We start from the raw sequence: 14,781 nt of genomic DNA, 5'->3' as shown, positions 1-14,781 counted from the left end.
GTGAGCCCCCGCGCCTCCCCCGGGGAGAATCGCGGCCTGCGCCTGTGCGGCCCCGCTCAGCCCCGGGGCTCAAGGGATACTTCTGACCGCGACCGCACCCCCGAGCAGGCGTTTATCCAGCCCATCGCCGGCCCGTTTCAAGAGTGCGGCCCGTGCGCATCGGGGGGACTGGCTCAGCGCCTCCCCTGTGCCAAGCAAGCACGTGCAGGGCTGTGTGCTCGTTGGGGGGACGGATCGGCCCCCACGCCTCCTCCGCACCAATAAGGCAGAAAAAGGGAAGATGAGAGAGTGTGCTCACGCAGCCGTTCCCCACACGCAGGTGGGCCCGGCTCAGACCCCGCCAGGAAGAGAGAAGGCACATCGCCTGCAGTGCTCGCTGAACAAAGGCTTATTCCACTGTGAGGCATCACAGCCTAGTGCACATAAAGGCCTCGGGCCTACTACGCCAGGAGGCATACTCTACTGGCACAGCACATGCGCGGCGGCGTACACAGAGAGTAGTCAACAGCGCCATCAGCCCGGCTCCCAGCACACGCCGTCATCATGCCCTGCACGGCCTGTCGAGAGGAGGCCCCAGGGACCACACACCGCGCCACGCAAAGCAAGCCTCAGCTCGGACACACCGCGGAGAAGCCCCGCCCACTTACCTCAAAGTGAGGCGCGTTTCAGCACGGCAAGCGTCTGCCACGTGCCAACCCGCCAAACAGCATGAGTGTGCAACCAGCGGGCAACGGAGGCGCAGCAGCAGCACCAGAGACACAGCAGGCCCCACAACAGGCTGGGCCTCAGATTGCCGTGCAACCTCAGGTTGGCGCAAATGCCACAGGACCGGCAGCAGCCGCCACACTGGCCCCTCCCAGCCATGGACTAGCAGCTCCCCTCCCCCGTTCAGCGAGCTCTCGGACCCGTTTACAGAGCCGGCGCGATGGCGCCTGTGGATAGGAAGGCTCGACCATTACTTCATAGGAGTCCGGGAAATTGACAGGAGAGTAAAACGCTCGCTGCTGATGTGCTAAGGGGGAGACAAACTTTACGAATTGTTCGAGACGCTGCCGGACAGAGATGAAGCCGATGACTACGACGTGGCAGTCACTGAGTTAAATCGATATTTTGGCCCTAGAGTGAATCCTGACTACGAATGGTTCAAGCTACGCCAAGCACGACAAGGTGAATCGGAATCCATTGACACATTCTAAGTGAGGCTGAGGAAACTTGCGATAGCCTGCGAACTGCCGGACCAAAGACTAGAGATACGTGCGCAACTCACCCAGGGTTGCAGGTGTCACGATTCGCTCCCTATGTTCTCGTGTCCACCACCAGGGGGCTGAACTGTGGGACTCTCCAGTATTCTAATATGCTTCCTGACACTCCCCTGCATGCATATCTTGACTTCCAGCCATTTGGACATTATTTGGGAATTGACATCCATTCCCGATCCATGCCGGGTTTTGTGAAAGCCAGCCTGCTTAGACTTAAAGCCAGCCTACTCATGCCTGAAACTCAATTACCCGAATTCCCTGCTCACTGCTTTGTCTCCACCCCTGCAGGCCAAGGATGGGTGGAGGAATTCAGCTCATCTGTGGCTGGCTGCTGCTAGCCTGCTCACACCAGCTGCATGTGATTACTGTGAGCTCTTTTAAGCCCCAGCTCCGTTCAGGCAAAGGTTGGTCATTGTAGCTGTTTACCGGTGAGACCAATCCTTGGTTCCAGAGTTCCCTGAGCTTTTGCTATTCTTGTTTCCAGTGTTTCCTGAGCTGGGCTTAGCTATTTCTTGTTCCTGATTTGCACTGCTTGCAGTGCTCTCTTGACTCCTTGTTTTCTGAGCTGTAGCTATATCCTGTTTCCTTGAACCAGTATTGCCTGCAGTGCTACCTTGACTCCTAAGCTCTGGTAATTTCCCTGTTCCTGAACTAACACTGCCTGCAGTGCTACCTTGACTCCTGAAGCTTTGGTAGTTCCCTGTTACTGAACCAGCACTGTCTGCAGTGCTGCCTTGACTCCTCAGCCTTAGCTCACTTCTTGTTCCTGCCCCAGCACTGCCTTCTCTGCTACTTTGTTTTCATGATTCCTTAACCTGCACTATTCTAGTATACCTTTGTAGCCTCCCCTTCTGTATATCCATTTCCAGTCCCTGCCTTGCTTCCCATTTCCTTGGTTCCCGTTCTAGTCTGCTGCCTTTCTATTCTGCTGTCTTACTTTTGTTACCTTGTATGTTTGTTACCTGCTTTCTGCCAAGTGTGCCCTGTCATTTCCTTTCTTTCCTGTTAAGCACTCTTCTTTGCTAGCTCCTTGTCTATTGTGCTTGTGTTCAGTTCTACCCCTTTGCTGTTACTGCCTTGCGCCTTCCTGTTTGATCGCCAGGATCTGTGGGCTCAGCTGACTACCTAGGTGGTGTTTCTTGTTCACTGTAAGTTTTGTCTTTGAGTTACATTTATAACATCACTATAGGTATAAGCTCCACAGACCCTGCCTTTGCATGCATATCCTACATGTGGGTAATTGCAGTCAGTATCTGTAACAGCAATTGCGGGTAAGAAACTTACTGAGCTTCAGTCTTACCATGTGGAGCTCCTGAGTGCTTTACCCCAAACCCCCTTTATTGTTAGTGTTGTATTATATATATGTCTTGCACGTCCATCCTGGATGTAGTTAGTCTGAATGCTAAATTGCCCTGTGAGTGCCATTCCTTTCTGAGTCTTACCCATCTTGTTTACTTGTACAGGCTTCCCCTCTGGATCCCTCTTTATCCTCTGACTCCCTGTATGATCCTGGGCAGCACTGTACTCCTCCTTTCTGTGTACGTCTTCTACCCAGTTCCCACTCCTTGTCCAAGTCCCTGACTGTGTTCCTCACATAGTCCCGGACAGTCCCTGATAGCAGGTCAGTGCAACTCAGACGCCTCATCCTCAGGCAACCACGGATATCTCTAGATGAAATCCTCGTTCTCCCAAGATCGCATGAGCTCTCCAATGCCAGGGCCGATGAGATGCAGGCCGCTCTGAACCGTCCCGCAATGGCGGCAAAGGCCCCAACCAACAAAGAAGAACAGGTGGATGTGATCCGCCGACGACCACCAGCGCAGAGAGGGAGTACCCCGACAACGTAACGCGCGGCATGCGGAAACTGCGGCATAGACCACCCGGCAGGAGGGATATGCTTCGCGAAAGGCAATATATGCTCGAACTGTGGAAAACAAAATCACTTCGCAAAAGTATGCTGCAGCAGTGGCGGTCGCCGCCCCGAACCAAGTGCGAGAGGCCCAGCCCATGCCGTGCGACAGTTGTCGCTGGAAGACCCAGGACCCTGCAGCGACACCTCACGGTCGGCGTTTCACGTGGAAGATGATGATGACAGCGTCTTCTTTGTGTCATTCGTAGAAAGAGAGGGTTTGAGGAGGAGGCCGCCCCCCATGTGTGAGATCACCATAGCCGGCTCCCCAGTACAAGGGCTGATTGACACAGTAGCATCAGTAAATGTGATGGACAGCGTCCAATACGAAAAACTGTCTCCACGCCCGCCGGTATCGCCATCAAAGGCCAAGATCTATACCTACGACGGGGGTGTGGCTTGACCGCCAACGAGAATGGACGCCTGAGCCGTGAGCTTCGGGCCGATCTTGTCTTTATCCTGTTGATGGGACTCCTCCAGTGGTGTCCCCGACCCTGCGTGGGCGCCCTGCGACGAGGCACCGCCCGAGCACCTTTTCGGGACCCGAGGACAGCTTGAGCGGGCGCTGGGCGGCGGTGGAGGAGGCTCCGCCTGGGGGTCCCAGCCATCTTGCTCGGGGCCTACCACTGGCAGCGCGTCCCCGGCCTCAAGTGTGCCAGAGGCAGACGGGCACGGACTGCTCCCGGAGGGCGCCCGAGGATTCCTCCACCTGCGGTGACCTGGCGGGTGAGGTGCTGGCGGCTGGCGGGCGAGCTGGTGGGGCTCTTCGCTGCAGACCTGGCCATCCCTGTGCCACCTGGTAGTTCACTGTGGCCCCCCCGACCTGGAGTGGCGAAGCGGCCTTGGGAAGAGGCGGACGCCCGGGTCCCGGCCGGGAGCGGTACCGCTTGTGGCGTGACTGCCCCACGCATCTGGCGGACGTGATGGTGAGAGTTGGGGAAGCGCGGCGGCCCTCGCTGGGGGGCCCCTGAGGACACGTCTGTTTAGAGCAGCGGGCGGCACCATTCTGGAGGCGGCGGACGCGGGGGGCCGACCCAACAGAGGGGAGTTGGTGCAGCAACATGGCGCTCTGAATACTGGACTTGATTGGAGCCCTGAGGGAGCCCAAGCTGGGACTGGCAGTGATTGTTGGCGAGGTCCTGGTGGGCCCTGGAGGACCCGCCGCGCCGGAGCCTGAGCGGTGGGTGCGTTGCATGGGCGCCGCACAGGACGAGGTGCTCCTGTGGCTTGGACTAGATCACCTGCCGCGGAGAAGGCCCTGCACTTGCGAAGGGCGGGCATCGCCTGTGGTACCATTTTGCTGCACCCTGGAGTTGGGGCTTGGAGCCCGGACTCGCGACGGCAGTGTGAGCGGCCTAAGGGTAGTGGACAGGCCTGCCCGCTCAGCGGCGCCGAGGGATCTTCGCGCCTGGTGGGCTGGTGAGAGGGGACCGGACCCGGTCTGAGGCTGATGCGGGGTCCTGCTATATTAGCTCCTGCGTGACTGGAGTAGTCCGCCCTGGGAAGAGGCGGACCCTACAGGTGGTGCTCCCCCGTGGCCGACGGCCGCAGAGTCTGGTGACCGGCTACGAGAGGGGGTTGCTCATCTCCGGGACATCCTGTTCAAGAGGCAGACAGAGTGGTTTTCCTGCTCGCCCGCCCTGCAGACGCATCGGGGGTGACTGGGTCGCGGCCCCTGCGCCGGTGGTGAGCGCCTGACGGTGCTGAAGCGTTGGATCTGACACACTTTCTTAGCACGAGGGGACTGTGGCCATAGCACGCGTGAGGCGGACCTGGCTGGAGGGCTCCCACCAGATCGGTGAGCAACTGTGGAGACCGCGGCACCGCCATTGAGAGGGGGGCTGGCTTCTGGGACATCTTGAACAGGAAGCTGGTGAGACCTCGGATCTGATAGATTGACCAGGCGGTCGCTGCAGGGTGCGGGGGGCACGGCCCTTATATCAGCCAACGGCGCCTGGAGGAGTTGGGCAACCGCGTTGGTGCAGATGATAAGGCCCAGGGCGGAAGCATGGGGAAGCCACGCAAGACGCCGGGAACGGCGCCGGCCGACCAAGCTGAAGACTTACCGGAGACCCAGGAGCAGGGCTCAACCGGGGGCCCGAGCGCAGGGCTGCAACAGCAGAAGATGGAGCAGACCCTCAAGGCCATAACGGACACGAGGGACGCGTTGCGTCAAGACATTGCGCAGGTGTCAACGGGCCTGGGTTTGCTGAGGGCGGACCACGACAAGCTCGCTGACCGTGTCAAGAACACAGAGTTGGTGCTGGAAAAGCTGGAGCCGGCCCAAAAGGCGATATGCCACGATGGATGACCTATTGCGTAGAGTACACCAACTGGAGAGGAGAGCTGAGGATGCAGAAGGGCGCAACAGGCGCAATAACATTCGGGTGGTAGGATTGCTGGAAAAAATCAAGGGAGTGACATGGTCTCCAATCTGGAAAAGTGGCTGCGGGATGTGGTGGTCCCTGAGGGCTTAACACACTTTTACACACTGGAGAGAGCTCACCGAGTGCCGGCAAAGCCTTCGGCACCGGGCCGCCCTCCCCGATCCGTGGTTGCGCGCCTGCTGCATTTTAGAAACCGGGATATCATCCTACGACAGGCCAGGGTGGCTGGCCCGTATAAGGTTGACAACGCTTCGGTCTCTCTTTTCCCCGGCTATTCTCAGGAGGTATAGCGGAGCCGCGTTTCCTTCCTGGCGGTCAAGAGGGCCCTTCGTGATGAGGGAGTGCAGTACTCCCTGCTGTTTCCGGCGCGTCTGAAAGTGATGGTGGACGGGACAGCAACCTTCTGTGACACACCGGAGGATGCCTGACAGTGGCTGGAACGATACCGAGCGGGCGCGGACGGCGCTGGCACCTGGGATAAGACAGATGAGGCGCACCCGAAGCCACGCAGGAGTAGGCGCAACCGGAAACATATATTAAACAAACTAGCCCTATCTGCGTCACAGACAGAGCTGGAAAGACAGGCTGCTCTGCAAGCGGTTTCTGCTATTTCTGGAGTGGCGACGGAGACTCCACTGGTGGACTCAGGCTCCCGGCAGGGGTCAGATGAGGTGGGATCTGGGGGCACTGATGAGGGCTCTGAAAAGGACCCAGGAGATCCGCCTCAGGTTACCCCACAGACAGCCGATGGCTTGCTGGATAAATGACCCTGCTGGATGCTGCGTGCTGTACAGTAAGGGGGCATGTTTGGTCTATAGCAGTGGGAGACACTGGGGAACATATGTTGGACGATAGGAGGTGCACTTTATCCTGTGACAAAAGGAGATCGCCGGGGAGTGGGGAGCACTGGGGGAGTGGGGTTGTGCATGGGGAGGGACGCTGCTGGGGTGAGGAGGTTAACATATACGAGATCGGACCGACAAGGTGTGATGGGCTGATTGCAGTCCGGCTCGACTGGTGAAGGGTCACCCCCTCTACCTCACATAACCTGTGAGTCTCTGGTTGTTACAGAGTTTCCCCGTTGGCGGGGGTTGGGTTTGGATGGGTAACACCTGTTTGGCGCCTGTTCTGGGGGAGGGTGGGTTGAGGGCTTGTTGGGGTTGTTTCAAGTTGAGGGGGTTTGTCAGTGTGCCCGTTAGGTTGTGCAGGTTTGGGTCCAACTGTCTATTTCCGTATGGCGACCAGACTTGAATTAAAATGTATTACTTGGAATGTGCGAGGACTCAACTCGACGAGGAAGCAATATAAAGTGCATGCATATTTGGTCCACAGGGGGGGTCTAGGTGGCCTTTTTACAGGAAACACACATTAATCAGGTAGAAGGGCAGGCGCTGCAGCGGAGATGGAGGGGACAACTCTTTTATACCACTTATTCCGCTTATGCTAGGGGGACCTTAATCTGGGTGCGCGCTTAGGTCCCATTTCAGCCCATGACTGCGATGGTAGATTCGGAAGGAAGGTTTGTGGCGGTGTTAGGACGTCTGGATGGCCAAGATGTTATGCTTTGCAGTATCTATGCCCCGAATTCTGAGCAGGCCGCGTTCTTCTCAAGACTTTCAGGGAGGTTGGCGTCCTTATTGGTGGGCACAGTGTTTATGGGGGGGGGGGGGGATTTCAATTCGGTGGTGGACGTGGAGGTAGATCGCTCTCATCCTCCGTTGGCGCAATCGGTGGTGCGCAGAGTAGCCGCGGCGCAATGAAGTTGGCAGGAGGAATGAGGCCCCATAGACGCCTGGCGGACACACCATCCTACAGAAAGGGATTATTTGTTCTATTCCGCACCCCGCGACCTTCATGTGCGCCTCGATACCGTTCTTTGCACACTTGGGGCCCAGGAGCTCACACATCACAGCGAGTACCTGGCAAGAACCATCTCAGATCATAACCCCTTCTTGATCACGGTCCTCTGGTCGCGACAGCGGCAGGCGGTCCCCACATGGCGACTGCATCCGATGGCACTGGAAGGTTTTGATACGGGGCGTGTGTCTCTCGTCCACAGTGGGAGCACATCGGACCTTGTTATGCGACATAGAGCGGGAGGAGACCGGCCTGCGTCGGGCGGAGAGGGATAGCCATGTCGCTGCGGGCAACCAGGAAGAGATGCTGGCGGCGAGGGAGCGGGTGGCCACTCAGGTTGAGAGACTCCGCTGCTTCGATTACAGAGAATACATGGTTCGGGCGCATGCAGAGAGGGACAGGGTGGGAACACTGCTGGCATGGTTGGCCAACCCAAACACCAGGGGCAACCCAATACTATCGCTGGCTACACCCTCGGGGGATCTGGTCTACTCACAGAAAGAGATCAATGACCAATTCCTGGATTATTACACAACACTCTATCAGAGCAGGTTGAAGGTACCACCGGATGGTCTAGATACTTTCCTGGAGGAGGCACAGTTGCCGCGATTAGACTCGGAACAGAGCGACGCGCTGGGTGCTGTTATTTCTCTGGGGGAGATTAGAGCGGCGATTATGCACATGGCCAGGAAAAAGACGCCAGGGCACACGGCTTACCGGTGGAATTCTATGCCACATATATCGAACTTCTTGCACCTCAGTTACACCTGGTGTACGGAGAGGCTTGGGAACTGGGCAGGCTGCCACCGTCAGCCAGAGAGGTGATTATAGTGCCGCTATTGAAGAAGGGCGGGTTGCCTACCGCAAGGACAGCTTATCGCCCGCTATCAATGTTCACGGTGGATTATAAGGTGCTGAGCAGAATCTTGGCCACGCCGCTCTCGGACCACATGCGTACGCTGGTGCACCCAGATCAGTCGACCTTCATTCCCACGCGGAACACGTCGACGTGCATATGGCGACTGGTGCGGATCATGGGGGTGGAAGGAGAGGGTCCATCGGGCGCGGCAGTACTCTCGGTAGATACTGAAAAAGCGTTCGATAGTGTGGAGTGGTCGTATTTGTTCCGCGTGCTTCACAGTTTCGGATTGGGGGATAATTTCATCCGTTGGACGCAGCTGCTGTACAACTCTGCTACGGCCAGGGTTCGTACAGCCCACTCAGTGTCAGCGACATGCCCGGTGGAGAGAGGTACCCGACAGGGCTGTTCCCTGTCTCCCCTTTTATTTGCTCTGGCGATTGAACCGTTAGCTGCACGGGCCCGGCAGGGACGACACTATGAGGGGGTGCTGTTGCGCGGTGAAATGCATTATATCTCCTTGTACGCCGATGACCTCTTGCTGTACCTGGCTGATGAGGAGGCATCAGTGCGAGAGACCCGAACCCTCCTCCGGGAGTTTGGCGGGCTATCAGGGCTGCAGGTTAACTGGTCCAAGACCTGTCTATTCCCATTGGCTCCGATTGCACCCGGCTTTCGATGCTGGAGGGCCTGCGCTGGGAATCTGAGTGCCTACCATATCTGGGTGTCCATATCTTTCATACCCACTCGCACCTTTATGAGGGAAATGTAGGCAGAGCACTGAGGGGAATCAGAGGCAGCATGGTGTTTTGGCGCACCCTTCCGCTGTCAGTAGCTGGACGAATAGTGTTGCCAAAGATGGTGGTTCTTCCGCGGCTGCTATATTTCTTTCGCACATTACCGGCGTGGATTCCGACTCCCTTTTTCAGGACGCTACGGTCAATGGTGATAGGGTTCATCTGGGGCTCTGGTAGAAGGCGAGTGGCATTGACCACCCTGCTACGATCACGGGAGAAAGGGGGGCTGGCGGTGCCCGATTACGAATGGTACTACCTGGCGGCACAGCTGCAGTGGCTCACACAGGCGGTGGCACAGGAGTTTAGAGGCCCAGACGGACCACAGGACAGAGTTATCCCACGCCATGTCTTATCCTTTATAGTGCTCCAGCAGAAACTCAGGCTGGATCAACTCACTCTAGAAGAGCGTACTATCCGACAATGCTGGCTGCGTAGCCAGAAACGGGCGGGAATCCCCGTCCCGTACGCGCCGGAGATCCCTCTGGGCATGTGTACCGCCATTCCGCATGGCGGGGATTGGTCGGCACTAGCGGGCTGGGAAGAGTGTGGAGTCCACATGATAGGAGACTTATATAGGGATGGTGCTTTGTTGCCATTCCAAGAGCTGCAGAGTGCCTTTGATTTGCCAAGGGGAGACTTTTTGCTGCATGCCGCTCTAGTATCTGGAATCCAGAAACAGTGGAGAATGGGCCTGGTGGAACCCCCCACGTCGATGAGCTGCCAATATGTCAAGATGGCCGCTGGCACCTTCAAGGCTATCACCTGCTTATACAGGAGATTGGCACTAGAGGGACTACCGCCCCTGGATAGCTTAAAGGGGCACTGGGAAGGGGACCTCGGCCAGTTGACACCTGAGACGACCTGGTCGCAGCTAGTGCGGAGGGCCTGGAAGGGCACGCGCAATGCCCGGTTTCAATTGGTTCAGTATTTCACGCTCAACAGGGCTTACCTGACGCCGGTCAAAATTTAACAAGTTTTTGGGGGAACTGATTCAACGTGTCCCCTATGTAATGCGGAGGGTGCTGATTTTGGTCATATGTTTTGGTACTGCGTGGGGCTGGGTACATATTAGACCAATGTTGTGGCATGTCTGAACAGGGTAACAGAGCGGCAGATTGAAGTAGCAATGGGGACTTGCCTTTTACTTTGGTTCCCGCACACGCCTGCCACAAAAATCACAAGTAAATTTTTTGACCTGGGGCTGATTATGGCAAAAAGGGAGCTCACCATGCACTGGAAGTCCAGAGTGGGACCCAGTTTTCTGAGATGGCGAGGGAGCTTCCAACAGTGGGCGAGCAGTGAAGGGACGCTCAGACTACAATTAGCCAGACGCACCTCCAATGACAAGGCGCTAGATGCGGACAGGGCGTGGGGAGCGTTGGTAGTAGAACTTCAGTCAACAGCAGAGGCAGATGAAAGGGATGGGGGGATGCGCCAGCGAGTCAGGAACCAGCGACTGGGGTGGGGAGCGCCGGGGAACACAAGGGAGATGGGGCCAACTAGAGCCTAGAACCTCACCGCATGTAATGGTTACTGCACATTGGACTGAGGGGAGAGACGAACCTGACATAGAGATATGGAGCGCGTCTGACCATTTAGTTGGGATCACTGGACCCCTGATTGGATGTAGCTGAGTATAACCTCGGGAAGGAGTTGGGTACCGGAGCACAAGGGATTTATGCCATTCATAGGGGGAGTAGAGGAACGTACACTGACAAGGGGGGGCGGGGGTAGAGGGGGAGGTGGGAGGGGGAGTTAGGTAGGACCACGGGATATTGAGTACTGTTGATTTGCATTCTGAAGATAGGCCCATTGCAATGATGATCTAACTGCCCTGTATGATTGTAAGATGCCTGAGGAAAAATTAATAAAAATCTGTTTAAAAAAAAAAAAAAGATCTATACCTACGACAGCGACGACCCGCTTCCCCTGCGAGGAGTGATAGAAGTAGTAGCTGCCTGCAATGACCAGGAGGTGAAGACAAGGTTCCACGTAACCGGAGGAAGACGTGGCACCCTGTTCAGCTGCCATGCAGTCGAAGATCTCCAACTAGTGTTCTTTGCTCGACAAGTGCATGAGCTGCACGCAGACGCGACGCTGAGGGACTTCCTTGCCTTATTTCAAGGACTCGGCCGCCTAAAAGGGAAGACCTTCAAACTCCATGTGGACCACACAGTAAGGCCAACGGCGTTGAGGCACAGATGGGTGCAGTTTCATCTACGACCGCAGGTGGAAGAGGAGTTGCGGAAGCTCGAGGAATTGGGAGTCATAGATAAGGTGACTAGCCCGACACCCTGGGTTTCACCTCTTGTGGTCGCACCGAAACCCAAACAGCCTGGTGCCATACGCCTATGCGTGGACATGCGCCTACCCAATAAAGTGGTTAAGAGGGAGAGACACCTGACGCCCACGATGGACGACATCGTAGCAGACCTGAACGGAGCTCGGTGGTTCTCCAAACTGCATCTGAATGCCGGGTTCCACCAGCTCGAGCTACACCCGGATAGCCGCAACAAAACCACATTCTCTACACACGTCGGCCTTCGAAGGTACAAGCGGTTAAGCTTCGGTGTGTCATCGGCCACGGAAGTTTTCCAAAACGCCATTAGAGAGACATTGTCGGGATTGTCTGGAGTCATAAATCTGAGTGACGACATCCTAGTCTTCTCGAAGACGCTTGAAGAACATCATGTACACCTCCGTGCCACCCTACAATGCCTGGCTGATCACGGTCTCACCATCCATCGAGCCAAGTGCTCTTTTTATAAGGAATTGGTGGAATTCTTCAGGTACATATTCTCAAGGGATGGGCTCCAGGTAGACCCGAAAAAGGCAAAAGCAATCAGGTCGGCGCCGAAACCGACGTCTGCAACTGAGGTCAGAAGCTTCTTAGGGATGGCCACGTACTGTGGCCGCTTCATCCCTAGTTTGGCGTCCCTCTCAGAACCCCTACGCATGCTGACCAATACTGGACAACCATGGACATTGTCTGCAAGGGAAGATGAGGCGTTCACGGCTGTCAAGGATGCACTAATCGACGACAAGGTCATGGCATACAGAAGTGGTGGTGGACGCAAGCCCGGTTGGTCTCGGGGCTGTCCTCATGAATGAGACGGAAGCCCATGAATGGGTGCCCACTGCCTACGCCAGTCGGGCTTTGACGGCGACTGAAATGAGGTATGCACAGATCAAGCGGGAAGCTCTGGCCATCAAGTGAGTGTGCCAACATTTCCACCAATATCTATATGGCCACGAGTTCAAGGTTGTCACGGACCATAAGCCCTTGGTGCCATTGTTTGCAGGGATGGCCAGACTTGCTCCTCCCCACATCGAACGGTGGGCCGTACAGCTGCAAACCTACAGTTTCGAGGTCATCTACCGCCCAGGGGCGGACAACCCGGCAGACTTCTTGTCGATACACCCCGGCACGGCTGCGCCAGACCAGGGAGCAAAAGACACTGAAGAGGTCGAAGAGTTCGTGAGGATGCTGTCGCAAGAGGCGTGCCCCGCGGCCCTCACACTAGAAATCATCGGGAAGGCCACAAAGGAAGACTAGTGCCTCTGTCGGGATTGGCAGCAGCGCAAGAAACAAGAGCGCCACTAACCTTGTTCTTGTGCCAAGCGGAGACGATGTCTGAAGCTAAGCTCCCCAATTCCTCTCGACACGACCCCCAACAGAGGAAAATATACTCTCTGCGTAAATTCGTGCCCCGGGGAAAAAAGGGGACGGGGATAAAAGAATAAAGAGGCTGTGGTTTCTGTGTTCCTCTCAAGGGCGTGGTATACACTCTGCGCTGGGTCCGAAAGACCTTCAAGGCTGCATAAAGGGTGACAAAGCAAAAGATTACTCTCTGTTCACTTGTACTATCTCTACAAAGTACTGTTCGTCCCCTCCTTCAACTCACCAAGGTCTCACAGCCCGCTGCAATAATTTGTGTTCTGTACTTAGTTTCTAATCCATAAATTAGATATAGTTTCTGCCCAATTTCCGAGAGTTAATATCAGCAAACAATTCCCTCCCCAAAAGGTGCACAGTCTTAGAACGCTGCCAAACACCGAAACAAAAAAGTCACTAGAAAAAGGGTATTTGTCTTCCGTTTTAACAAGGCGTTGTTGCAGTCACAACACTGATTGCATGGATCATTTAAAGTGGTACCACTTTGTGTCCGTAATTCAGAGCAATTGCCTGGCTCTTTCAAAACATGCTCCAACGGAAATGAAAATAAGCTGTGCCCAAAAAACACTAAGGTATTCTTCACTAAGAACGCCTCCACTAATACTGAAAGCAATTGCACCGGACGCATCTTACTCTCAGACGCGGTACGCAGTAAAATGCTTTCTTTTACTCACGTGCCATTGAAACGCGTCTCTGCGCGTTTAACTGCATCGCGGCTTCTCTTTCCACAGGCATTTTCTATTCTCCAGAAAAAGGATTGATATAAAGGAGGCGAGCCCGCTCTCCTTCCACAGGACTACTTGACGATTGTCTCAAACACTCTCCGTATCTTCGGAGGTCAGGGTTTCACCAGGTCCATAACAAGAAAACTAGAAGTCTTTAACAAAGCTTGAATCTTCACGCTGGAATCCGGCGGGGATCACCATCCGCCATTCCTCTCTGGAAGCAGGTTAATTGACAAGCACCTTTCCCCTGTACGGGAGGGGCTTATGTCTGTGGAAAAGGCCCCAAGGCAATCTGGTAGCTGTAGTCTTAGGGACGTTTCCCGTTTTTCGTGCATGATAGGGCATCAGCCCCCTTGACCACGTAATCGCTACAGCCTCAACCGAGTGAAGGCCACGCTAACAAACCGTAACTGGAAACATTTCCTAGACGGGGTCAGTGCCCTCACGGCCGCGGAACAGCAGTCAAGACAACAAATGTGGAGGGCCCAGAGTGAACTCAGCGTGGGGCCCCATGGGATAGTCCTCCGTGGCACGGCAATTGTGATTTCATACAGTCTACAGAAAGAGGTGGTGCGCCTGGCTCACCAAGGCCATCAAGGGTGTCGAAGACAAAAGCACGGCTGCGCAGTAAAGTATGGTTCCCCGGCATGGACTCGGCGGTAGAGGAAGAAATCAGCAACTGCCATTCATGCACAATCACGGGCCAGGACCTGGCCCCTCGTCCGGTGATCACCGAGGACCCCTGTCATGAGCCGTGGTCGAAACTCAGCATAGACTTTGGATCCTTCCCGGATGGACGCCACACGCTTGTGGTGATAGGCTCCTACTCACGATTCCCGGTAGTGGAGGTGGTACCCTCCACTGCGTTCATGCATGTGAAAAAGGCAATGAAAAGAGTTTTCGCCATGATGGGCCTGCCTGAGCAGATAAGGTTGGACAATGGTCCACCTTTTCAAGGAAAGGACTTCCAGTTGTATCTGACAGTAGGAGGCATCCATCAGAGGAAAATCACCCCGCAATGGCCTCAAGCGAGCGGTGAGGTCGAGAGGTTCATGCGGGCTTTGAACCGCGCCCTCCAGATCCGAGTGGAAAAAGGAGAAGACGCAGAAGAATGTCTGTGACAATTCTTAAGCGGGTATCGGCAGACACCTCACTCCACCACTCGGTGTGCCCCGGCGCATCTGCTATTCAAGAAAGTACCAAGAGACTGTGTACCGGCTGTACCATCCTGGTGCCCGCCAGAACTAGACCAAAATGCCACCCAAGATAGGAGGAGACGCACAAACGAAAAAGCCAGTCGGGCTCGGAGAGC

The sequence above is a fragment of the Lissotriton vulgaris genome, chromosome 7 (assembly GCF_964263255.1).
Source record: "Lissotriton vulgaris chromosome 7, aLisVul1.2, whole genome shotgun sequence".
In the NCBI taxonomy this organism is placed as follows: domain Eukaryota; kingdom Metazoa; phylum Chordata; class Amphibia; order Caudata; family Salamandridae; genus Lissotriton; species Lissotriton vulgaris.
This window is presented reverse-complemented; position numbering follows the sequence as displayed.